This window comes from Halichoerus grypus, chromosome 8, assembly GCF_964656455.1.
Source record: "Halichoerus grypus chromosome 8, mHalGry1.hap1.1, whole genome shotgun sequence".
In the NCBI taxonomy this organism is placed as follows: domain Eukaryota; kingdom Metazoa; phylum Chordata; class Mammalia; order Carnivora; family Phocidae; genus Halichoerus; species Halichoerus grypus.
The window spans coordinates 95,585,027-95,608,147 of NC_135719.1; the positions used below are offsets into that span (position 1 = coordinate 95,585,027).

The following is a 23,121-nucleotide window of genomic DNA, read 5'->3' on the forward strand; positions in this document are numbered from 1 at the left end:
AGGAGTGCAATTGCTGGGTCATAGGGTGGCTCTATTTTTAATTTTCTGTGGCACCTCCACACTGTTTTCCAAAGTGCTGTACCAACTTGCATTCCCACCAACAGTGTAAGAGGGTTCCCCTTTCTCCACAACCTCTCCAACATTTGTTGTTTCTTGCCTTGTCCATTTTTGCCATTCTAACTAGTGTAAGGTGGTATCTCAATGCGGTTTTGATTTGAATTTCCCTGATGGCTAATGATGATGAACATTTTTTCATGTGTCTGTTAGCCATTTGTATGTCTTCTTCAGAGAAGTGTCTGTTCATGTCTTCTGCCCATTTTTTGACTTGATTATTTGTTTTTTGGGTGTTGGGTTTGAGAAGTTCTTTATAGATCTTGGATACCAGCCCTTTATCTGTAGTGTCATTTACAAATATCTTCTCCCATTCTGTGGGTTGCCTCTTTGTTTTGTGGACTGTTTCCTTTGTTGTGCAGAAGCTTTTTATCTTGATGAAGCCCCAAAAGTCCATTTTTGCTTTTGTTTCACTAGCTTTTGGAAGTATATGACTTCTTCTTTGCCAATTTGAATACATTTTATTTCTTTTTGTTGTCTGATTGCTGTTGCTAGGACTTCTAATACTATGTTGAACAATAGTGGTAAGAGCGGACATCTTTGACGTGTTCTTGATCTTAAGGGAAAGGCTCTCAGCTTTTCCCCATTGAAGATGATATTCGCTGTGGGTTTTTCATAGATGGATTTTATGAACTTGAGGAATGTTCCCTCTATCCCTATACTCTGAAGAGTTTTAATCAGGAAAGAATTCTGTATTTTGTCAGATGCTTTTTCTGCGTCAATTGAGAGGACCATATCGTTCTTCTCTCTCCTGTTATTAATGTGTTCTATCACATTGATTGATTTGTGAATGTTGAACCACCCTTGCATCCCGGGGATAAATCCCACTTGGTCATGGTAGATGATCCTTTCAATGTATTGTTGGATCCTGTTAGCTAGGATTTTGTTGAGGATTTTGCAATCCATATTCATCAGGGATATCGGTCTGAAATTCTCCTTTTTGATGGGGTCTTTGCCTGGTTTGGGGATTAAGGTAATGCTGGCCTCATAGAATGAGTCTGGAAGCTTTCCTTCTGTTTCTATTTTTGAAACAGCTTCAGGAGAATAGATATTATTTCTTCTTTGAATGTTGGTAGAATTCCCCAGGGAATCCATCAGGCCCTGGACTCTTGTTTTTTGGGAGGTTTTTGATCACTGCTTCAATCTCGTTACTGGTTATTGGCCTATTCAGGTTGTCAGTTTCTTCCTGTTTCAGTCTTGGCAGCTTATAGGTTTCCTAGGAAGGCCTCCATTTCATCCAGATTGCTCAGTTTATTGGCATATAGTTGTTGATAATAATTTCTAATAATTGTTTCTATTTCCTTGGTGTTAGTCGTGATCTCTCCCCTTTCATTCATAATTTTATTAATTTGGGTCCTTTCTCTTTTCTTTTGGATAAGTCTGGCCAGTGTTTTATCGATCTTATTAATTCTTTCAAAGAACCAGCTTCTAGTTTCGTTGATCTGATCTACTGTGTTTCTGGTTTCTAATTCATTGATCTCTGCTCTAATCTTAATTATTTGTCTTCTAATGCATGGCTTAGGCATCGTTTGTTGCTTTTTCTCTAGTTCTTTAAGGTGTAGAGTTAGTTGATGAATTTGGGATTTTTCTATTTTTTTGAGTGAGGCTTGGATGGCTATGTATTTCCCCCTTAGGACTGCCTTTGCAGTATCCCATAGGCTTTGGAGCGATGTGTTTTCCTTCTATTGGTTTCCATGAATTAAGTTCTTCTTTGATTTCCTGGTTGACCCAAACATTCTTGAGCAGAGTGGTCTTTAGCTTCCAAGTGTTTGAGTTTTTCTAAATTTTTTCTTGTGATTGAGTTCCAGTTTTAAAGCATTATGTTCTGAGAATATGCAGGAAATAATCTCAGTCTTTTGGTATTGGTTGAGACTTGATTTGTGAGCCAGTATGTGGTCTATTCTGGAGAAAGTTCCATGTGCACTCGAGAAGAATGAGTATTCTGTTGTTTTAGGGTGGAATGTTCTGTATATATCTATGAGGTCCATCTGGTCCAGTGTGTCATTCAAAGCTCTTGTTTCTTTGTCAATTTTCTGCTTAGATGATCCGTCTATTGCTGAGAGTGGAGTCTTGAGGTCTCCTACACTTAACATATTGTTATCAATATGACTCTTTATTTTGGTTAACAGTTGGCTTATATAGATGGCTGCTCCCATGTTGGGGCATAGATATTTATAATTGTTAGATCTTCTTGTTGGATAGACCCTTTAAGAATGATACAGTGTCCTTCTGTGTCTCTAACTACACTCTTTAGTTTAAAATCTAATTTGTCTATAGGAATTGCTACCCAGCTTTCTTTTGAGGTCTGATGGCATGGAAGATGGATCTCCATCCCTTCACTTTCAGTCTGGATGTATCTTTAGGTTCAAAATGAGTCTCTTGTAGACAGCATATGGATGGGTCCTCTCTTTTTATTCAGTCTTCAACCTTGTGCCATTTTATGGGAGCATTTAGGCCTTTCACATTGAGAGTGATTATTGAAAGATATGAATTTATTGTCATCATGTTGCCTGTGAAGACCTTGTTTTTATAGATTGCCCCTGTAAATTTCTGTTGTATATCACTCTTGGGGTCTTTCTCCTTTTATAGAACCCCCTTTAATATTTCTTGCAGGGCCGGCTTAGTGGTCACATATTCTTTCAGTTTCTGCTGGTGTTGGATGTTCTGCATCTCTCCATCCATTCTAAATGACAGCCTTGCCAGATAAAGTATTCTTGGCTGCATATTCTTCTCTTTTAGTACCCTGAATATGTCTTGCCAGGCCTTTCTGGCTCGCCAGGTCTCTGTGGATAGGTCTGACGTTATTCTGATGTTCCTCCCTCTGTACGTAAGGAATCTCTTCCCCCTAACTGCCCTTAAGATGGTTTCCTTGGTTCTAAGATTTGCGAGTTTTACTATTACATGCCGGGGTGTTGGCCTGTTTTCCTTGATCTTGGGAGGGGTCCTCTCTGCCTCTAGGATGCGAATGTTTGTTTCATTCCCCAGATGAGGGAAGTTCTCAGCTACAATTTGCTCAAATATATCTTCTAGTCCTCTCTCTCTCCACCCCCTCTAGGATTCCAATAATTCTGACATTGGAACGCTTCATGGTTTCACTTATTTCTCTGATTCTATTTTCATGGATTCTGAGTTGTTTTTCCCTGGCCTCCTCTTTTCCCTTTTTAATCTATTAAATTGTCTTTCAGGTCACCAATTCGTTCTTCTGCCTCACCCTAGCTGTTAAATTATCTAGATTAGATTGGAGCTCATTGATAGCATTTTTAAATTCTGCCAGTTCAGCTTTCATTTCTGCCCTTAGAGACTCTGTGTTGCCATTAATTGATTTCCCCATTCTAGCTATTGTCTTCACAATTGCTAGCCTGAATTCCATCTCTGACATCTTGGTTATATCTGCATCCATTTGTAAATCTGCATAAGTCATTATCTCTGAGTCTTTCCTATTTTGGGGGTTCCTCCTAGTCATTCTGTTGAGGGGTGATTGAGGGAATGTATAGAGTCCAAATTATTGACCACAACCCAAGCAAGATGCACCTGTTTTCTAGGGACCTTAGGGTTGCTGGTCTCTTGTTCTCCCAACCTGTCTTCTGTGGGAGGGGCCTGCCTCACTGTTACTCAGGCAACCCTGTTTGGGCAGAGTTGCCCTGCCCCCCTGTGGTGGGGGATGGGCTCAGTGAAAACCAGTTTTTTGGGGCTTTTGTTCCCTGGTGGCTTTCCCTGGCATCTTTCCAAATGTCTTCCAAGAGTCAGGGCAAAAGAGACCGTTTCCAACCCTCTGCCTCAGAGCAGAGAGATTGCAGTCTGTTCTTCAGTGAGCTCTCCAGGCCACACAATCTCCATTTCTGTCTGTGCCACTATAAACTGCAGTCCTGGGTTGTGCACCCCTCAGCAGGGCTCCCAGTCCTCGCCTCCAGGTCGGGGCTCGCACGTCTCTGCACTTCGTGCTTCTAAAACCACCAGCCACCCCCAGTTCGCACATGCGTTCCCACCAATCCGGTTTCCATCTAAAGTCCTTTCCCCGCCGCTACCAGTCTGCGAGTCTGTGCCCCATCCCCAACACGCGAGGCTGTTGCTCACCAGTGGTGTAGGATCCCCACAGCCAGGCTCCCTCCCGCTGCTGTTTATCCTCCGATACCTGCCGGTGGAGTCATAGCTCCCTGCTTCCAACCTTGAAACCAACCACCTGTGATATTCCGTTTGTAGAGATCCAGATTTATCTTCTTACATCTCAGGCTGATTTCATGGGTGCTCAGAGTGGCTGGTAGATATCCAGCTCAATTCCGGAGACTGGTTGGAATAGGGTCCCCTACTCCTCCGCCATCTTTTCCCTCTCTATAATACGTAAATTTACAGGGCTGTTGAAATAATTAAAGGAGGTAAAAACTTATAGCACTCAATGGATTTGGTTTGATATGACAGAAATTTGGAATGTTGCCAAGTTCAATAGTTTTTTGGGTATTTTCTTTCCTTCTGTTTCTCTTCCCATAAATTGAGCTCCTATATACTGGTGCTTTTCTAAGTATGGGGAACGTATGAATGAATAAGAAACCTTGAAGCTTTTGCTCCACAGGGAGTGAGTATCCTGAAGAAACTTGGTCTTTTGAAGGCTTGAGATGCAAATATTTATAATGTAATGTAGAAAATGCATGGGTTTTATGTGAACCTAGAGAGTATGCATATAACCCAGTGTGGTCAAGGGTAGTTTACTAGATTAAGTAATGCTTGAGCTGAGTCTTGAAGAACTAACATTCCTACCAAATGAGAGGAATACTAGGCAGAAGGAAAAATTAGAGCAAAGACATGGAGGTACAAAACATTTAATGTCTTTGGATCATGAAGACTGGAGATCATGCTGGAGAGAAGGCAGAAGTCCTATGCTGTGGGGATCATATATATATATTATATATATATATATATATATTGGTAAGAGTGTGTGTGAATATTTTTTATCTTGGAAATGGGGAGCTATAGAAGGATTATATTTTTTAAGTATATAGATTTATCTGGCAGACCTGTGTATTGGGTGGATTTGGGGGGAATAAAATGAGTAAAGGAGTTAGAATTTAGTGCAGTAGTGTAGGCAGTAGAAGATGGGAATTTGAGCAGGGACAATTGGAGTGGGTGATGGAGAAGAGAAGATGGATTTGGGAAATGCTTAAAAAGCAAACTTAAGGAATTTAGGAGGTAGGAGAGGAGATAATGATTACTGGTTCTTAATTTAGTTAAATTAGAAGGATGGCAGGAGCATGAGCTAAGAGAGAAAATAAGGAGTGTGAAAGCAAGGGAGATGCATCATCCCTATGTCCCTTTAAGATTACCTATTACAGTGTATGTAGTGACTGATAGCTCCAACCATATCACCTTTGGATTGGCTGCCGCAAGGGATGCCTAAGCACCTTGCATCCAATGCCTGGTCACTATGGTAGCATTGGAGCTGGGCCATTCCTGCCTGTTGTGGGACTCTTCCACTAGTAATTTTTGCTCAAGGAATTGCCATTTGTCTGGCTAAGACTCTGAGCACTGCACTGTAGTATGAAGCTTTTTCTGTTCAATCCTTTCTCCACCCCCTCCTTTCACATGTCAGATCTACACTGTGATCTAAAGGGTCTCCCTGCCTACTCCAGACCTAGCCCTTCTTCACAGGTGTCTCCAGTAAAGCTCTTACATCTCTAATACCTATGTGGTATCTGCTTCTTGGAGAACCCAAACTAACATTAAGGAGCATTTAGACATGGGCGGGGTGAAAGTGATGAGGAGATCAGTTGCAGAAATACCAAGTTTGATATGACTGAGAGAAATGACTGATATGGCTGGAGATGTTGGATAACAGTTGGATAAAAAAATTAGAAAACATTAAACTGGCTTGACATGTAGATTTTGAGAGTCTTCAGCATGTGGCATGTAATCACAACTGGGTAGTTAGAATCACTCAGAATAGGAATCATGTGAAAGAATAGAAATTTTTATATTCATGCAACTTCAGATGCATTAGAGCATACGCATGTCAGCCTGTGACCTTCACTTCCCATTCTCTATTCCCTTTATCCTATTTGTGCCCCTTTCTTCTGGCTGGATGTGCTACCTTGTGCCATTCAGCTCCTATGAGCACTTAGTACATTTAAGGCTCTTCGCTGTCAGGATTAGTACCCATTCCTATGTTTGTTGTGCCTTATACCTCCATCTTTTCCAGAAGAGTGATGATTCTTAGTAGCCCTCTTGAGGTCACTGCTCAAGGTTCAAGTTCCAGGCCATTTGAGGTCTTGCAGACAGTTGGAGGCCCAATTCACTGCCCTAGGGTAGCAGGTTTGTACTGTAAATTTTCTGGTTTTGTTTCTTACTTCTTGGTTTTATTCTGTACATTTTCAGAATTTCTAGCTTTGTTTTCACCTGACATGGTAAGAATTTCTATTTTTTTTCACTTTTGGTAATTACTCTAGCTTTATAATTAGTCTTTTCTGGCAGGGAAATTCCTCTACCTTTGGAGTGCTAAGCTCTAGTCTGAAGTTCCAACTTCTCTGTATTCTTACCTGGGGAGGTTCTCATAGTTCTTTTTTCAACCAGGCGACACTGCTTTGTGGCTTTCCATGTTTTCAGAAGGCTCTGGCATTCTAAAGAGTGTCATCTCATCCAAGCAGCAATAAATGTGAAGTGAATCCTGTAGTCCTGTTTGTGGTGTCAGGATGGCATTCAGCAAGAAACATGTCTGGATCCACTTGTCTTTTGAACTGGCCTCATGTTTTTGGCATATTTTACAGCATGACTGAAGTGTGGATAAGGATGGCCCAGTGGGGGGTCGGTGGAGTAGAAATGTGCAGTGTCCTTCTGTATGAACTTGTGCAACTTCCTTTCAAAAGTTCACCTTGAACAAAGTAGATTCTGGCATGGAATATACAAACTAAAGATAACATTCCCACAGTACTCTTGACATGGTGGCTGCCGTAAGGGTGAGGGTTGGGAATTGCAGAAGAATTAGTCCCTCATGAGATGTTACCAATGTATGTTTGGTGCCCAGGGTCAGAAGTAAACTATCGACCAGTTCCAGAGGTCTGTTTCTCACCACGGTCTCCAGGTGAACTGATGTCACTAGCAACAGACTTGGTTGTATGCATCTGGCCCCAATCTCAATTTCATCTGAGGCCAGTGGAATCTCTTCTACATAAACCTTATGACGAAGTCACTGTGTGCAATTGCCCCCAAATTAAGTGCATCCAAACTTGCAAAATTTTATGAACTCTCCCTCATATCCATATAATTTTCATGGGACATGGATGGGTTCTTTTTTTCTCACAAAGATTTCTGGCAGTATTTGAAATACAAAGGGAGCACCCATACCACAATGTTTTTGAGAAGGCTAATTAATAGAACTACCACATCTATGTCAAGAATTAACTGGGTAATAGGAAGCCAGTGAAAGATTTGAGCAAAAGGTAAGAAGATTAGAGTGAGCAGGATAATGTGAAAAAGTAGAAGACCTAGGACTAGGATGACCGAGGATCAGCTGAAGTAGTTTGAAAAGACTAAAGCTTTAAACAGTGTGATAAAGACAATCTGGAAGCCAGTTTCAGAACAACTGACATTAGGTAGTCAGGAATGGTGTGACGCAGGCTGCCTCAGGCACAATACAGTTTCACAAACAACATATTTTTGCAAATGTTGGCGAAAATATAGGACCATGAATTTTTAATGTATCTATATACATAGGTAATGGTCATAATAAATAGTGTTATTTCTGGAGCTGATAAATACTGATTAGAAACCCCTCTAGGCCAAAAGCTATCAAAATTTGGGGAAAATTTTACCTGTGCTGAGAGTTAGATTTTAAGCCTAATTGTTTATTTAGCTGACGGTTACTGCTCTTAGGTCTCTGTTAGTACATTAAAATACTTTGTCCACATGAGATATCACTCTTGTATTTAGTTTCCATTTGACTGCTTCCCTCCCTTTCCTGCTTCCTCTGAAGATAATGGCTAGGTTTTTAAATATCCCAATGATGAAATAATATTAATCAATGGAAATAGTTAAATAGAACTTCAGGTTAGGAAAAGAAATGTTAGCATATGCATAATCTAATAATTTGCTCATTATTTATGGCCATTAGTCAGATAATCAACTTTATATACTCTAAGTATATAATTATTTTTAAATTATCTAAATGTTCACTGACTTTCAGAATTTTTTTTTCTGTGAGAATGAGGCTTTATGAGTCATGATTAAACTAATCCAGGTTGAAAGAAGGTGATTTAATTATCTGTTTGTCCCAAATCACCTTTCAGTAAATTAAGCTAATAGAAAATAACTTAGAAAATTGGAAGGAATGTGAATTTAGACATGAGAGGCAAAAAGATTAAACATACCTGTTCTGATGGCCCTTTTAAATATTTTCTGTAATTGTAACAGCTTTGGTATAAGCAACTGTTGAAGCTGTGAACCACTGAGAAAGTATGGAAAATGGGGCAACATTGGAGTTCTGTGAAACATAGTTGTGATCTTGGGGTTAAACCTTTGAGTATTGGTTTCTCCATAAACAAAATGAGTATCACCCTACGGTTGAGTAGGTAACTCTATTACAACCCTGAGAATTGATGATATTAGGATGGAGGGATTCTTGCAGATACATAGATTCAGTCATTGAAAAAGGTACACAGGAGAATCTTTCCTCTTTCATCTTCTTCCCCAGGGAAAATAGAACATTTTTGTTTGAAATTATTTTTCATATGTCCAGTTCTAGAGTCATAGTTGGAAAACAAGCTCTTTGGATATAGAAAATGAAGCTATACCTTCTAAGGGGTAACATCGTGGTTTCACTTGACCCTTGGCTTTGCTGAAGTAATCTTGTTGATAAGCCTTTATTCTTGTACTTCATGCCTGCAAGTCAGGTATTTCTCACATAATGAACAATTTTATCTTGTTAAGCTCTATAGCCAGGTGTCATCTGTTTTCTGCATGGACAACTGGAATATATCTAGAGTAAATCTAGATATTACCACTTTCTATCGATACAAACTCATTGAACACTTGGAAAAGGGATTCTGGTAAACATTCCCTAAAATTATATGAAACACTGTGGTATATATTCACATGTATGTGTTTATTTTATTTTATTTTATTATGTTATGTTAGTCACCATATCACATGTGTTTGTTTCTGTGTATTTTTAAAGGGAATATCCTTAGCCTCCCTCTGATATTTAAATGGAGTTTGTCATCATCCCAAATGTTTAGAATTGCTGCTGTAGAATACAAGAAATACAACTGACCCTTGAACAATGCGGGGGATGTGGTACTGACCCACTGCACAGTTGAAAATCCATGTATAGTTTTGGACTCCCCCAAAACTTAATAGCCAACTTTTGATTGGAAACCTTACCAAAAAGAGTTGATTAATATGTATTTTGTATATGTATTATATTCTGTATTCTTATAATAAAGTAAGCTAGAGAAAAGAAAATGTTGAGAAAATGGTAAGAGAAAATATATTTACAGTACTCTTCGGTATTTATTAAAAAAACCAAACATGTATGAGTGGACACACATAGTTCAAACCCGTGTTAAGGGTCAACTCTAGTAAGAGCAATAATGAAAACAGTGAAAAAATACAGTAAAAATTGTTTCTTTAATCAGTAGTACTGATAAATTCCAATGTTTAAGCCGAGTTTTATTTTATTCTAAATTTGTTTCCATTCATATGTATAACATTTAATGGCATGTTATAATTTTGTTACACAATTTCCCAAAACAAATAGTGATATTCAAGGTTGCTGTGTAAAGGATATCAATTTTATACATTCAAGTTGAATAAATAACATTGTGTTGAAATTATCTGGGGGAAAAACCAGCAGGAAATTACAGAATTGAACACTACCTTTCTCCTATAAATAAAGAACATAAATAATTTAATCAGACTGATGCTAAAAAAACACAGAAATTCTATAAGTGAGTAAAATATTGACTTATAGTTTTTAATTATACAGAATTATATACTTTTGGTATAAATTTTAATTATATACTTTTGGCATAAATTATATTTTAATTATACAGAATTATATACTTTTGGTATAAATTATATACTTTTGGAATATTGTCTTAATATAACGACGTTAAAAGTATGGTCTTTGAGTCATTCAATCTAATTCAAATTCCAGCTTCAATACTTATTGACAGTGTAGCCCTTAGCCAAATAACCTATTCTCTTTCAACAATAAATGAGACACTGCACACAAGGTCTTTGTTTAGTTCTGATAAATGAAAATGCCTCATAAGAAGTAGCAGTAGCAGGAGTAGTCCTTCTTAGGGGAAGACAGAGACTTAATGTATCCAGTGAAAGTATTGTGAGGGAGGTTAGAAAGAAACTGAAGTTTAGCTGCACAGAGGTATGGTTCGGGATTTATTTAGTTGAGCAAATTAGCAGACACTATCCCATGAATCATTGCTGTTTAAAGGCAGTTATATCAAAGTTTATTTCCATATTTGATATCTTTATATGTCTGAATAAAAGAATATAGGATGAAATACTCAAATAACAGAAATGATGGCAGTTGATAATTGAATTTAAGTTAAAGACAGATTATTAACAGCTATGAAAAGATCCCAGGTATGGCAGAGAACCTCTTGGAAATAAGACCGTGAAATATGCCAAGTATAAAACCCTGAAGATAAAACAATTGATAATCCATATAGGCACAAATTTTGTGAGACTGTTCAAAATTGTCAGTGTTGTGTAATGATTGTTATATTGACTGCACTGTGTCTAAAATGACTGTTATTTTACACGTGGGAAAATTTCACCTGTAAAATCTTTATGCTTGTGCACCAAGGAGTAGTTGTTTATGTGCTCTTTTTGTTATGTTGAGTTGTGCATGTTGAAAAAAAAGTAGCCTTATTTTATTTTATTTTTTAAAGATTTTATTTATTTATTCGACAGAGAGAGAGACAGCGAGAGCAGGAACACAAGCGGGGGAGTGGGAGAGAGAGAAGCAGGTTTCCCGCTGAACAGAGAGCCTGATGCGGGGCTTGATCCCAGGACCCTGGGATCATGACCTGAGCCGAAGGCAGACGCTTAACCGACTGAGCCACCCAGGCGCCCCAAAAGTAGCCTTATTTTAAAGGTAATTATAATTCAGTAATACCTCAAAAGATGGTATCTTTTCCTTTTCTTTTCCCTATTTTTGTGTCCAAATATAAAAGACCCAAATAAATGTTTGGGTCCATCTAATCTAGCTCCTGGGGAGCTAATATTAATTACAGCAAATGTGTATTTAGTGTTTTTATGTGTAGGCACTAAAAGCTCTGTATTATCTTTTTTAAAATTTTATTTTATTATATATGTTAATCACCATATGTTACATCATTAGTTTTTGATGTAGTGTTCCATGACTCATTGTTTGCGTATAACACCCAGTGCTCCATGCAGAACGTGCCCTCTTTAATACCCATCACCAGGCTAACCCATCCCCCCACCCCTCTCCCCTCTAGAACCCTCAGTTTGTTTCTCAGAGTCCATCGTCTCTCATGGTTCATATTATCTTGTATAATCCTCATTGATAGTCCTATAAGATGGGAACTACCATTATCTCTATACCAAAAATGAGAAAATTGGGCCTTAAAGAGTAATTATTTTGCTTAAGCTCACATAGTTAGTGAGTGGTAAAGCCAGAATTCAAACCCCCTGTGATTCCAGAACTCCTAGACTAAGACATGATACTAACAAGCATCTCAGGAGGAAAGGTGAGGTGAACCATTGAATGTAATACCCGTTACCAGTAAAAAAAAAAAAAAAATCACTTGTACCTTTGTGCCCTGGAGCCACTTGTAGGACAATTTTGCCCAAAGTTATAATACTGTCGCATCCTTGTGTTCATAATATGCCATGTGCTTTATCTCCAAACTCGTGAATATATTTATAAGCCCATCAATTTACTTCCACACACAGAAATAGGATTCATTCTTTGTTAGAGCCAGGCAGTGCTGTACTTGGGATTCATTTATCCCTGAGCAAAACACACAAAACAAAGAAACTTTAATTTCTTAGAGTAATTTTGTTGGTTTCAATATAAAGGAAACTGAAAGCCTATAAGAAAACGTAAGAACTTCTAACAGTTGAACAAAAACTGGGTAACTGTTTAGTGGGGCTTAAGTAGGCTCATTTAAAAAAAATTGAGTATAGTTGACAGTGCTTTTTTTTTTTTTTTAAGATTTATGAGAGACAGACAGCACAAGCAGGGGGGAGGGGCAGAAGCAGACTTCCCACTGAGCAGGGAGCCTGGGATCATGACCTGAGCCAAAAGCAGATGCTTAACTGACTGAGCCACCCAGGCACCCTGGTTTTTGTTGTTGTTGTTGTTTAAGATTTAATTATTTGAGAGAGCACATCATGCAAAAGAGCAGGGGGAGGGGCAGAGAGAGAGGGAAAGAGAATCACAAGCCAACTCTATGCTGAGTATGACCCTGAGATCATGACCTGAGCAGAAGCAAAGAGTCAGATGCTTAACTGACTGTGCCGCCCAGGAGCCCCCAGGGCTGATTTCTTACATATCAAGGTTTCTGAAGTCAAATATGCCTGGAGTAGAATTGTTTTGTTTTTACAGATTAGACTATTCTTTCTCATCCTTTATTTCCATACTAAATTGGGCTAGTAAGAGAAAATGTTTTCTTTTGTCTTAGAATATTTAGTCTTTATCTTTCCCATATTCTGATATGTTGTCTTTTGGCAGAAATGGGAGAAATAATATTGTTGGTTTCAAGCTGTCAGAGCTTTCGTCTACCCAGATACTGCTCTTTGTTCATGCGTGAGTGCTAGATGCTACAAGATACTCAAAGCAAGAAGGCAAACCGGTCTTCCAAGGCCTGAATAGCATGGGAGAAGGGGATGGTTTCTTACTATTATCATGATAATGTCCCTCCTATTTGTCATAGTATGAGTTTTGTGGTAGATGAGATTGGAGGATTAAAACATGAAGAGGATTATGAAACTTCTTAATGAGAGACTTTCTTTCCCTTGTAGCCAAGATGTACAGCTTGTATAGGTGTTCAGAGTCTTCTAGAATTTTGCATAGGAATGTACAGGATACATATTAGTATAATCTCCTAAATGTAGGCAAAGCAGAATGGTTTTGTCTTTACTGTTCTCTAGAACTCCCAATGGGTTCTCCCTAAAAAGGGAGGTAACTATACAATGACATGGTGAAGGGCAATAATCTTTCATGAGCTTTGGGAAGAGAAAAATAATCACACTTGAATAACTTGATATTTCTTTCTGTGGAGCTCCAGTCTGGAGACTTTTCCTGGTGATACACCTGAACTTTTGAAGAATTACTGTGCATTTGTAAAATGACTCATTCTACTTTGAACTCTTAAATGTTTGGTCATGAGCACAGTTAAAGCCCATGACTGTATTCGGTATTATTAGGAACCTGGAATAGTGAGTGTCTCTCTGTCTTCTGTTTAACAAAATCTTTGTCCTGATGAGACTGTATGAGCTGAGGTTTTAAATTCAAAAGCATTTTAACTTGGAAATCTGGAAGCTAAGGGAAAATACAAGAAAGTAAGCTGCTGAGATGCTGGAAAACCTAGAAGAAAAGTCTTCAGGTGGAAAACTGTAGAGTTTGCAATGAGTAAGATATTAATTGGTGTAGGTTTGTATTCTGTTAAACTTTACTAAGGGTCTGTTATTTTCTAAAACAGTAGCACAATTTAAAAAATTAACATGTTTAGCACTTACTATTAGGTAGTATACTGTGCACTTGATACATATTAATTAACTGACTTTATCCTTATAACTCTTAAGAGTTAGGTACTATTACTATCTTCAGTTTATAGTTGGGGAAACTGAGGCACAGAGGTGCGGTAGCTTTGTCATTGTCATATATATGATGGATAGCTGCTATGTATGGTTTGAAAGTTTGTGTACCCCCCCACCTTCCACCCCTCTCAAAAAGTCTTATGTTGAAATCCTAATCCCAAAGGTTGTGGTATTAGTAAGTAGGGCCTTTGGGAGGTGACTAAGTGATGAGGGTGGAGCCCTCATTGACGGGATTCGTGCTTATTTTATAAAAGAGACTCAACACGACTCCCTCACCCCTTTTGCCACGTGAGGATACAAGAAGTTGGCATCCTGGAAGAAGGCTCTCACCTGACTGTGCTGGTGCCCTGGCCATGGACTTTCAGCCTTCAGAGCTGTGAGAAATAAATTTCTGTTGCTTATAAGCCACTGACTGGAATTTTGTGATCATGGCCTGAATGGACTAAGACAGTTGTACAATGGTTTGCAAAGGACAGAGGAGAGAACTTGCCTTGTCGTACCTTGTTACTCCAAGTGTGGTCCAGCTGTACTGGCATCACCAAGTTGCTCATTAGAAATACAGCATCTCAGGCCCCACCCAGACCTACTAACTAAATCAGAACCTGCATTTTTAACAAGATCATGGGTGATTTTATTGCACATTAAAGTCTGATAAACATTGTAATGGATACAATTTTCAGGTTTCTGCTTTGTCTTGAAGGACAAGAAATGGCCTCAAAAACCTTTTGGCATATTTCTCCTGTCTCTTTAAGAACTGTTTGGCTGGCAGATCTGATTTTCATGAAAATTTCTTTCCTTTTCCTTTCCCAAGTAACAATACTAAGAGTGATAATAACCGTAACTAAGATTTATTGAGTGTATCCTATGTGCCAACCACTGTCCTGCTTTATGATTATCTCATTTAATCTTTACAATGAACCAAAGGAGTTGGTATTCTTATTTTAGGTGAGGAACCTGAGGCATAGAAAGGTTAGGTAACTTGTCCAAACTCCTGCAGCTAGCAGAATCTAAATGCAAACTGGAGTTCAGATTCAAGTGGCATCATTTGTAACCTGAATGGTCTTTCAGCTAATGAAATGTATTCTATTCCTACAATAACTTAATTTCTTATCTGATCCTCTTATTAAAAAGGAAAATGTAGAGAGAGCCTAATGAACTGGGGGCAGCAAGTAGAGTTACCTAAAGCTTCTGAGCAATACAAGAATTCCTACAGTGAAACTCTAGAAAATGTCTTATTGATAAAAAACTGGTATTTGTTCAGCATATATGTAGATATGTATCATAGAATATATTTTTAAAAAATGACTTTTACACCTAACCCCAGACATTGACACTTTGTTTCAGCATTAGAAGGTACTTTCTTATTCCTTTGGTATAATTTGGACCATCTGAACTATGGCAGCACTGACCTGGAGTATTGATGGAGGCTTCTGGGGGAAGTGTGTTAAGAGCTTGATGGGAAATAGAAGAGTCACTGTGAATGAAACAAAGCAGGTGTTACCTGTTAACTTTAGAGCATGAGTCTGTTGAACCTTTGAAGGCAAGACATCGTAGAGGACACCACCTGTGATTCATCCCAGGGAGGCTAAGATGGAAGATATTTCCCAAATGTCTTTCCATATATGCTTTGACTTGAAGCTTCAATCATAGCTGAGTGAATGTTTTTCAAACTCTCGCTTCAGTTCAATGAGAGACATTTCTGATGTTGAGTAGTGTGATTTTTTTTTTTTTTTTCAAAAGACAAGGCAAGGATCACAATTTGTTAGCAGCTGCTCTCCTATTCTCAGTTTATTAGTTTTCCCTATTTAGTGTTTCATCATGTGTTTTTTACTTGTAAGGGTCTGACTCAATTAGGGTATTCAAGTGCTTTAGCCTTGTATATTAAAGCCTATCATCAATAAATTCAAATGGAGTTAACCTTGGAGTGACATCTTCATTTCTATGATAATATGCAGTCTGTGAATCCTTTCATATCATTGCCCACAGCATGATCAAACTCTCATATGTAAAGACCTTGGAACTTTAAATAAGTTACTTGTTCATCTCCAGCCACTTGGATTCATTTATTTATAAATGGTTATTTCAAGTTTTCTTTCATTTGGCTCAGGCTGTTGATTGATGTTTCATGTGAGTGTTTTCCTCATCAAAAAGCAGGAAGATAGTTGGAACCTAACTTCCCAATAGCCTTTTTAATATGAGAGCCTATTTTGTGTATGGCTCTTTCTGTAATCACTTGTGCATGACTGAGCTTAAATAGTTTGCAGACCTTGCTGATGGATTACAGAACAAGCAATGAACTGGCAATTCTTTTTTAAGGGATTAGGTGACTTTGCACTGTAATGGATTGTGCATTTCCCCCCTTGTTTCACTTTCTTAGGTGCTGTTTGGTGATCAATGTTATGGTATATAATGAGGAATTCCATAGATGAGTGCACATGGTGGATAGTACCTTCTGGTATAAATGACATTCTCGTCTAGTAATAATGGGCATGGGAAAGGAGCTTGATGGTCTGTTTATATGTATTTCCAAAAGGAAGGCTGAGGAACTCAGTTAAAGTAGAAGTAGCTCCAGGCCCTTCTGGCCTAAAACTGTCCCATTTGCAGTTCATGGAATTTTAGAGACCCCCAGGCTGCCATGATGCCCACAAGCCATGTTTATGTCAAGCCCTCAGCAACTTGCACATTTTGTTTCAACTACTCCTTACTGACAGTATTTTTTTGCTTTGTGTTTGGCAGACTTATTAGGGCAAAGGTACTGTTAGACATTTAACACAAGGATTGATATTATTTATTATCTCAAAAATATGTGCTATTGGTTACTAAGGGGCAGTGGAAAACAATTTACAACTTATTTTTTTTAAATTTTTTTATTGTTATGTTAATCCCCATACATTACATCATTAGTTTTAGATATAGTGTTCCATGATTCATTGTTTGCATTTAACACCCAGTGCTCCATTCAATACGTGCCCTCTTTCATACCCATCATCAGGTTAACCCATCCCCCCACCCCCCTCCCCTCTAGAACCCTCAGTTTGTTTCTCAGAGTCCATAGTCTCTCGTGGTTTGTCTCCCCCTCTGATTCCCCCCTTCATTTTTCCCTTGTTGCCAGAAAAGATAAGATTTTTAATACCTAGGATTACATATATATTTAATTAATATTATATAATTTATAGAGATATAATTTGATTTTCTTCCAAAGAGCTAGTCTTTGAATTCAAAACTCTTTCCAGTTTTTTTTTTCTTTCCAGCTTATTAAAATGTACTAGAAAGGAACCTGACTTCCGGCTTTCTCTCCCTTCATGAGCAATGTATTGGGAGACTGTCCCATAGAGCATACAATTTGATGAACATGTTTACTACCAATTCCCATAGACTTCCCTCATATTTTGTTAAGTGTCTTCATCCTTCCTCTTCCAAAGATCGTGTGTTTCTCAGCACTCCATCCTCATTGTCAAACTATCAAGAATAGAAAGGGTGTGAGAGTCTATGCTACTTGCAAGCTCTCAAGTTAACATGGCACAGTTTCATGGTTGCTGATTGAAGACTTGACACCACTGAGTCATAAATAAGGACTGTTTATTACAGTAATAGTAATAGCCAGAATATCAGTATTTTTCCCAATTTCCATAGTAAAGAGAACCAGATGATGCCTGAATAGGTAGTAGGTTGCATTTTAGGATGAAATCCTGAGCTTTAAGGTGCCTGAATCTTTTATAATGGGCAGTTCCCATGCTTGCCCTCTACTCCAGAGGGAGATACTATGTCTGTCTTCCAAGGTTGTTCATAATATAAAAATTCTGAAAAAGATAGTCCAGAATAAAGAGTAGTTAGTACACAGCTCACTACATATGCAGAAATGTGGGAGACATTCCAGCAATAATCATTTTACACATGGCTTCACAGTTCCATGGCCTTTGACATGAGTGACCTTCCCCCCTTCTTCCGGCTCTCCACTTGACTTTACCTTTCTCTGGAAGTGCTCTTTCTGTAAGATCTTAAAACACTGAAATGTCAAACTCTGACCAAAATCTCCCCACCTCTCTTTCTTCCTTACTGAGACTAAATATTCTGAAATTTTATCAGGCTTTGCCTTCCTTCAACTAACCCACATTTTCCTCACCTAGTTTTCCTTCCTGCCTTTTTACCCCCTTCCCTTCTCAGGCTAAGCCCCAGCTACTCTCTCTATCCAGTGTCCTCGACGCCTTTGCCGCATTCCTTCTGTTACACTTATTTTGATACTTTATGACTCTGGGTTATCTACTACTTGCTTTCTCTGTTTCTGATGCCAAACTTTCAAACAAATGTGGAGAAAATGGAATGACCTTTTTTGATGAAAGCATTAAAAATGATGATTTCCAATTTCAGCAGCTTCAGTCCATCTCCCTAGTTCAGACTTCTTGTAAAATATTTTGGAGAGATGGTAAGCACCACGGCAATGAAAACTGGAATAGGTCTCAGATAATGGGCACAATAAAATGTTTATTATAATGCTAGCAGTAAATATAAGAAGCATTTTTCTGTCTTACATCTACCTGGGTAATGGACCAAAAGTATTTTAAGTTTACTAAAGTGAAAACAATTAATCCTTTCTTGAAGGTAGATAAATATAGCCCCAAATAACATACTTGATCTATATTGTGGTTATCTTTACTAAATTTCAGTCCAAGTTCAGGGAAGTAACTTTGCAAGGTGACTTGTGAATTTTCCTGTTTTTCATTTTGTTGTTTTCCATTAGACAGCTAAACACATTGAGGAGTGTCAAAAGCTTTTTCCATTAAAGAAGGTGAAGAAAATATGATAGGGAATACTCTGATGATGGTTTTAGTTTATGATGCATTTCAAGCTGTGCATCTCTAACAGTTAAATCCTTCAGCATTTTTAGTGGGGTGAACCATCATGTAACTTAGGAAACACAGGAACTTTTGTTTCAAAGAGAAAAAGAGTCAAGTTTTATGTCAGTCAGTGAAATCCTAGAGTATGATGGGTTTTAGGAAGTAGACCTGGAATTGTACAATGTATAGCATATTGGCATTCTTCATGATGTCCCTCCCTCAGGACAGTTCTTAATATCCGATTTGTGCTGACACTATTTAATAGGTTTCCAATATTTACATTATGGTTAATGAGCAAAAAAGTAAAAGGTAATAAGGTAGACACTGTGTCAAACTGGGCAAAAAAAAAAAAAAGTTACTAGCCAGAAGGAACATAAGAAAATCTCTATGATTAACACACACAAATGAAACTAAAAAATGGGATGTGTTAAAGAGGTTTTGTTAGTAAGAATTCTTGAAATTTAGAATTTTTTTTTTAACAGAAGCCATATTAAAAATGGTAGATTCCTAGTCTTGGAAATAAAAAGTTATTTAACTTGCTATGAATCTGAACCATAGACACTACAATACTATCAATATAATGAGAGATCTTAAAATAATTGTGGGTGTCTCTTGCTATAGTGAGGAAGAGTTTTAGACTTGGTTGCTATTCCTGGCTCCTCCATTAGCTTAGGTGAGCTGCTTAATATCTGTAGGTATTCTTGAAATAAAGAGGGTGGATTTGATAATCTTTAAAATTCACTTCTAGTTCTAAAATTCTTTTATATTCCTATCCCTATTACCTATTTTCCTCCAATTTTAGAAACATGAAGACCTTACAGAATTCTTCAGAGGCAATTCTTTTGTCCTCATGTTGGCATTAGGAAAAAAGTTAGAAAGTCTCTCTTTTATCAGAATAGATTGTAGGTTCTCATTTTGTGGGCTATTATGTATTTGGGTGGTATTCACCTTCTTTATGCTTCTGAAATAATGGCAATGCCATGTTTGTGCTCAAATTGTTTCCTTTGATAAAGATAAAAGCAGATTGCAGGAAGCTGTGATCATCTCAGTGAAGTCTTTTGGGTTTTTCTACAGTAACTTATTTCAGAAAAGCTCAATGATTTAATGTACATTAACTCACTGATGCTCACATGGGCCTGAGAAGTGGGAAGGGCTGGTATTTCAGTATTATGTGTTCTTAACAGACAGGCACAGAGGAGCTATTGAAGGGGAATGGAGTGAATTTAATCTAAAAGTTATCTCAGGTTTTAACCCCTTACTCTGTGGAAAGAACACCCAGTGCATGCCCTCACATAGCACTTAGTACATTGCATTGCATGCATTTATTTATGGGTCTTTCTCACACACTAGGCTGTGAGCATCTCAAGGACACCGCCTAGCCCATAACAAGCCCTGCAGTGTTTCCTGAAATGACATGGAACCTATCCTGTGTAACTCAGGTTCATTATTGGACCTGGGCCGTATCTGCAGACCCAGTTTGCTGAATCCTTGATATATTTACCAGGGATAGATCCCTGAGACCCTCTCCCCCAACCAAACCCTTAAATTTCAGAGCATAGAACATTTGTACAAGTAACTGACTTTCTCTAGATTTCATATATCTGTACATCTGGTGTTACAAGTTAACCACCTTTTCAAATTTGATTAAATAAAGCTTTCTTTCTTGGTGCCTACTTTTCCCAAAGTCACAATTTTTTATTACACATAATCATTCTCATAAAGTAGGAAAAAATGTCCTGTTGAGATACGGATTACATACATCAGAATTCTGGGATGAGGATAATATTGAATAATGCTTGCTGCTTCTTCCTTTGTGCCAGGCACCATCGTGTTTTACATATATTTTTACTTATTTACTCCAAATAACCCAGTGAGTTGGATATCATCCCCATTTTCCAGATGGACAAACTGAGAAACATATATTTAATTAAACTTTGCATAAAATCAACTAGTTAGAGACAGTAGGCTTCAAGTCTGTTAGAGTTTATACTTTTAACTGTGTTTAACTGCCTCTTGGATGGGAATTTCAATTTTTTCACTTTAAACAATTTGGAAGGTAAACAGTAAAGAATCTAACAAAGACGTCAGGGGATTTTGGTAATTGCTGAATCCTTGGAATTCAGTTTAGTTGTAGATGATCATTTTAAAGAGGGACCAACAAAGACTTACTGTAGATTTTTAGCATTTGATATTTTAATACATGCAACTTTTTTTGATTACTTGCAGGTATACTCACAGGTATACTTTTTTGATTACTTGTAGGTATTACTTGTCACTTGGTTGAGGCAAGAATTTGAATCCCATGGGCTTTGATGTGCTATGTAGGAAGGAGTCAATTACATAGTAAATATTTACTGGGTTGGCTGCAGGGCATTTAATTCTTCTTTTTAGTAAAGAAATCTGGGCTTCAGGGGAACCTCTCCTTCATTTTCAGCCCCTGTACTTTTGATGAAGCAGCTCAACACCCACCCCTTTGTTCCAGGGTTGGAACGTGTAACCTGAGGTTATTCCAATCAGTCATTTCTACTCCCCCTGTTACAGTTACTGTTTCAGAGATGGGCACTGTAATACCTACTGGGGTCTTTTCAGCTAAACATTTAAACCCACTGACTTATGTCTCCCCTACTACTAGACCACTCAGAAGGTTATAGGAAAGGAAACGCAGCTTGCCAGTGGCAGTAGACATTCTTTCTCTGCAAGAGTCCTTACAGCAATCTAGCATAGCACTACGGCCCAGGTGCAAGAAAACAAGATCCGCACTGTACAAGTGATGAAGTAATGCCCCGTAAGAACCAATATCTTTTGGAACAAATGCATAAGCTTAGCTTCCAGGGTCACTGCAAGGAAACTACCAGTTATCAGAGTCATTGCGCTCAGGGAAGCCCAAAGCATGGCAACCTCATCTGCTATTTTGTTGATTTATAGTTCCTCTAAGTAATCAAGGATCACTTTTATTGTAAGAAATGTCTAGTCCTATAGTTGACCCTTGACTATTATCAGATGGGTAGACAAGGAGAGCTAGACAACTGACCAATTGTCAGATTATCATGCAGTGGGGGAAGTTATTTTATTAACCCTTTATCCATAGGCACTAAATTCTGGGACTTAAAAAAAAAAAATGGTATCAAGGAAGCAGGCTCTATCTTGCCTCTAGACTTTGACCTGAAAGGATATATCACAGGACACTTTGTAGCCACGTTCCTGCTATAAGAGAAGAGACTGTCTGAGGATGGACCTAAGCCAGAAGAAACAAAGCTTGGCAAGAGGGGAAGAGTAACTTGGTCTTGGTGGTTTTAATGAACCAGGACTAAAAGCTATTCTATCAAGGCCTTTTTAGTCCATTAAGTCAACAACTTCACTTTTGGCTTAAGCCACTGTGTTTTGGTTATATAGAATTGAATCCTGACATGTCAGTGTAAAGTGGGTATTTGATAAATGATAAATGAATAAATCTGCATTACTATTTCTGTTTCTTTTTGCTTGGCAAAATGAGGACAGGCGTTTTTTTTTAAAATGACATCTGATTTTAAGACATTAGTCTTAATGTCTTTTAAAAGACATTGATGCTTAGTGAGTGGCAAATACGATGTCTTATCTAATCCTATACTCATATTTAGTAGTTAAGCTCGATAAAATAAAGTTGAATAAAAAGAGCTAGAATATCTTATCTCCGTGGTGACATTAGAACTGGGTACGATTTGATTAGTAGATTTATTCACTTATTGCTTTATTCAACAACTAGTTACTGAATATTGTGTGCAAAAGACAAAAAGCCTTTGACTTTTAGAGTGTAGAAATGATCAGGTTAAACTAATTTGGCAGAATACTTCTGTGAGAAGAGAGAGACCCAGTGCTTAGTCTCTGTGCGCTGTTAAATGAGGGAATTAGCTTGTGTTCTTTAGCCCCTGATAGGTTGTTGAGAGATCATGTCTGTAAAGCTCCTGTCATTAGGGCTGTTATGCTGACCAATTCCATGGGTGGCTTTCACATTTTGTCTCCGTCCATAGCCCCTCCTGGAATTCTGTTGCTGGTGGCCCTGCCTAGCAAACCCCTGCGTACCCATGGTATCTACCTAATTAGTCATCTGTTATTTTGAACAAGTACAATTCATGGAATAGAATTAGAAAGCAATTGTCTTAGTCCATTTGGGCTGCTATAACAAAATATCGTGGATTAGGAAACTTATAAATCACAGAAATCTATTTCTCATGTTTCTGGAAGCTGGGAATTACAAAATCAAGGTGCTGCAGGTTTGCAAGTGAGCACTTGCATCTTGGTTCACAGGCCACTGTCTTTTCACTGTGTTCTCACGTGGTGGAAGGGGTGAGATGAAGGCTCTACCCTCATGACCTAATTACATCCCAAAGGCCCCACCTTCTAA

General features: G+C 38.1%; 1 long non-coding RNA gene across 1 annotated transcript in view; it reads left to right on the forward strand.

Annotated features, from left to right (window-relative positions):
* Positions 1-23,121, forward strand: part of LOC118522646 (uncharacterized) — a 1,210,141-nt gene that overhangs the window by 339,741 nt on the left and 847,279 nt on the right. The window contains exon 7 of the long non-coding RNA XR_013440670.1: positions 11,029-11,212. This is a non-coding gene — a long non-coding RNA (uncharacterized LOC118522646). The remainder of the gene's footprint in view (positions 1-11,028; positions 11,213-23,121) is intronic.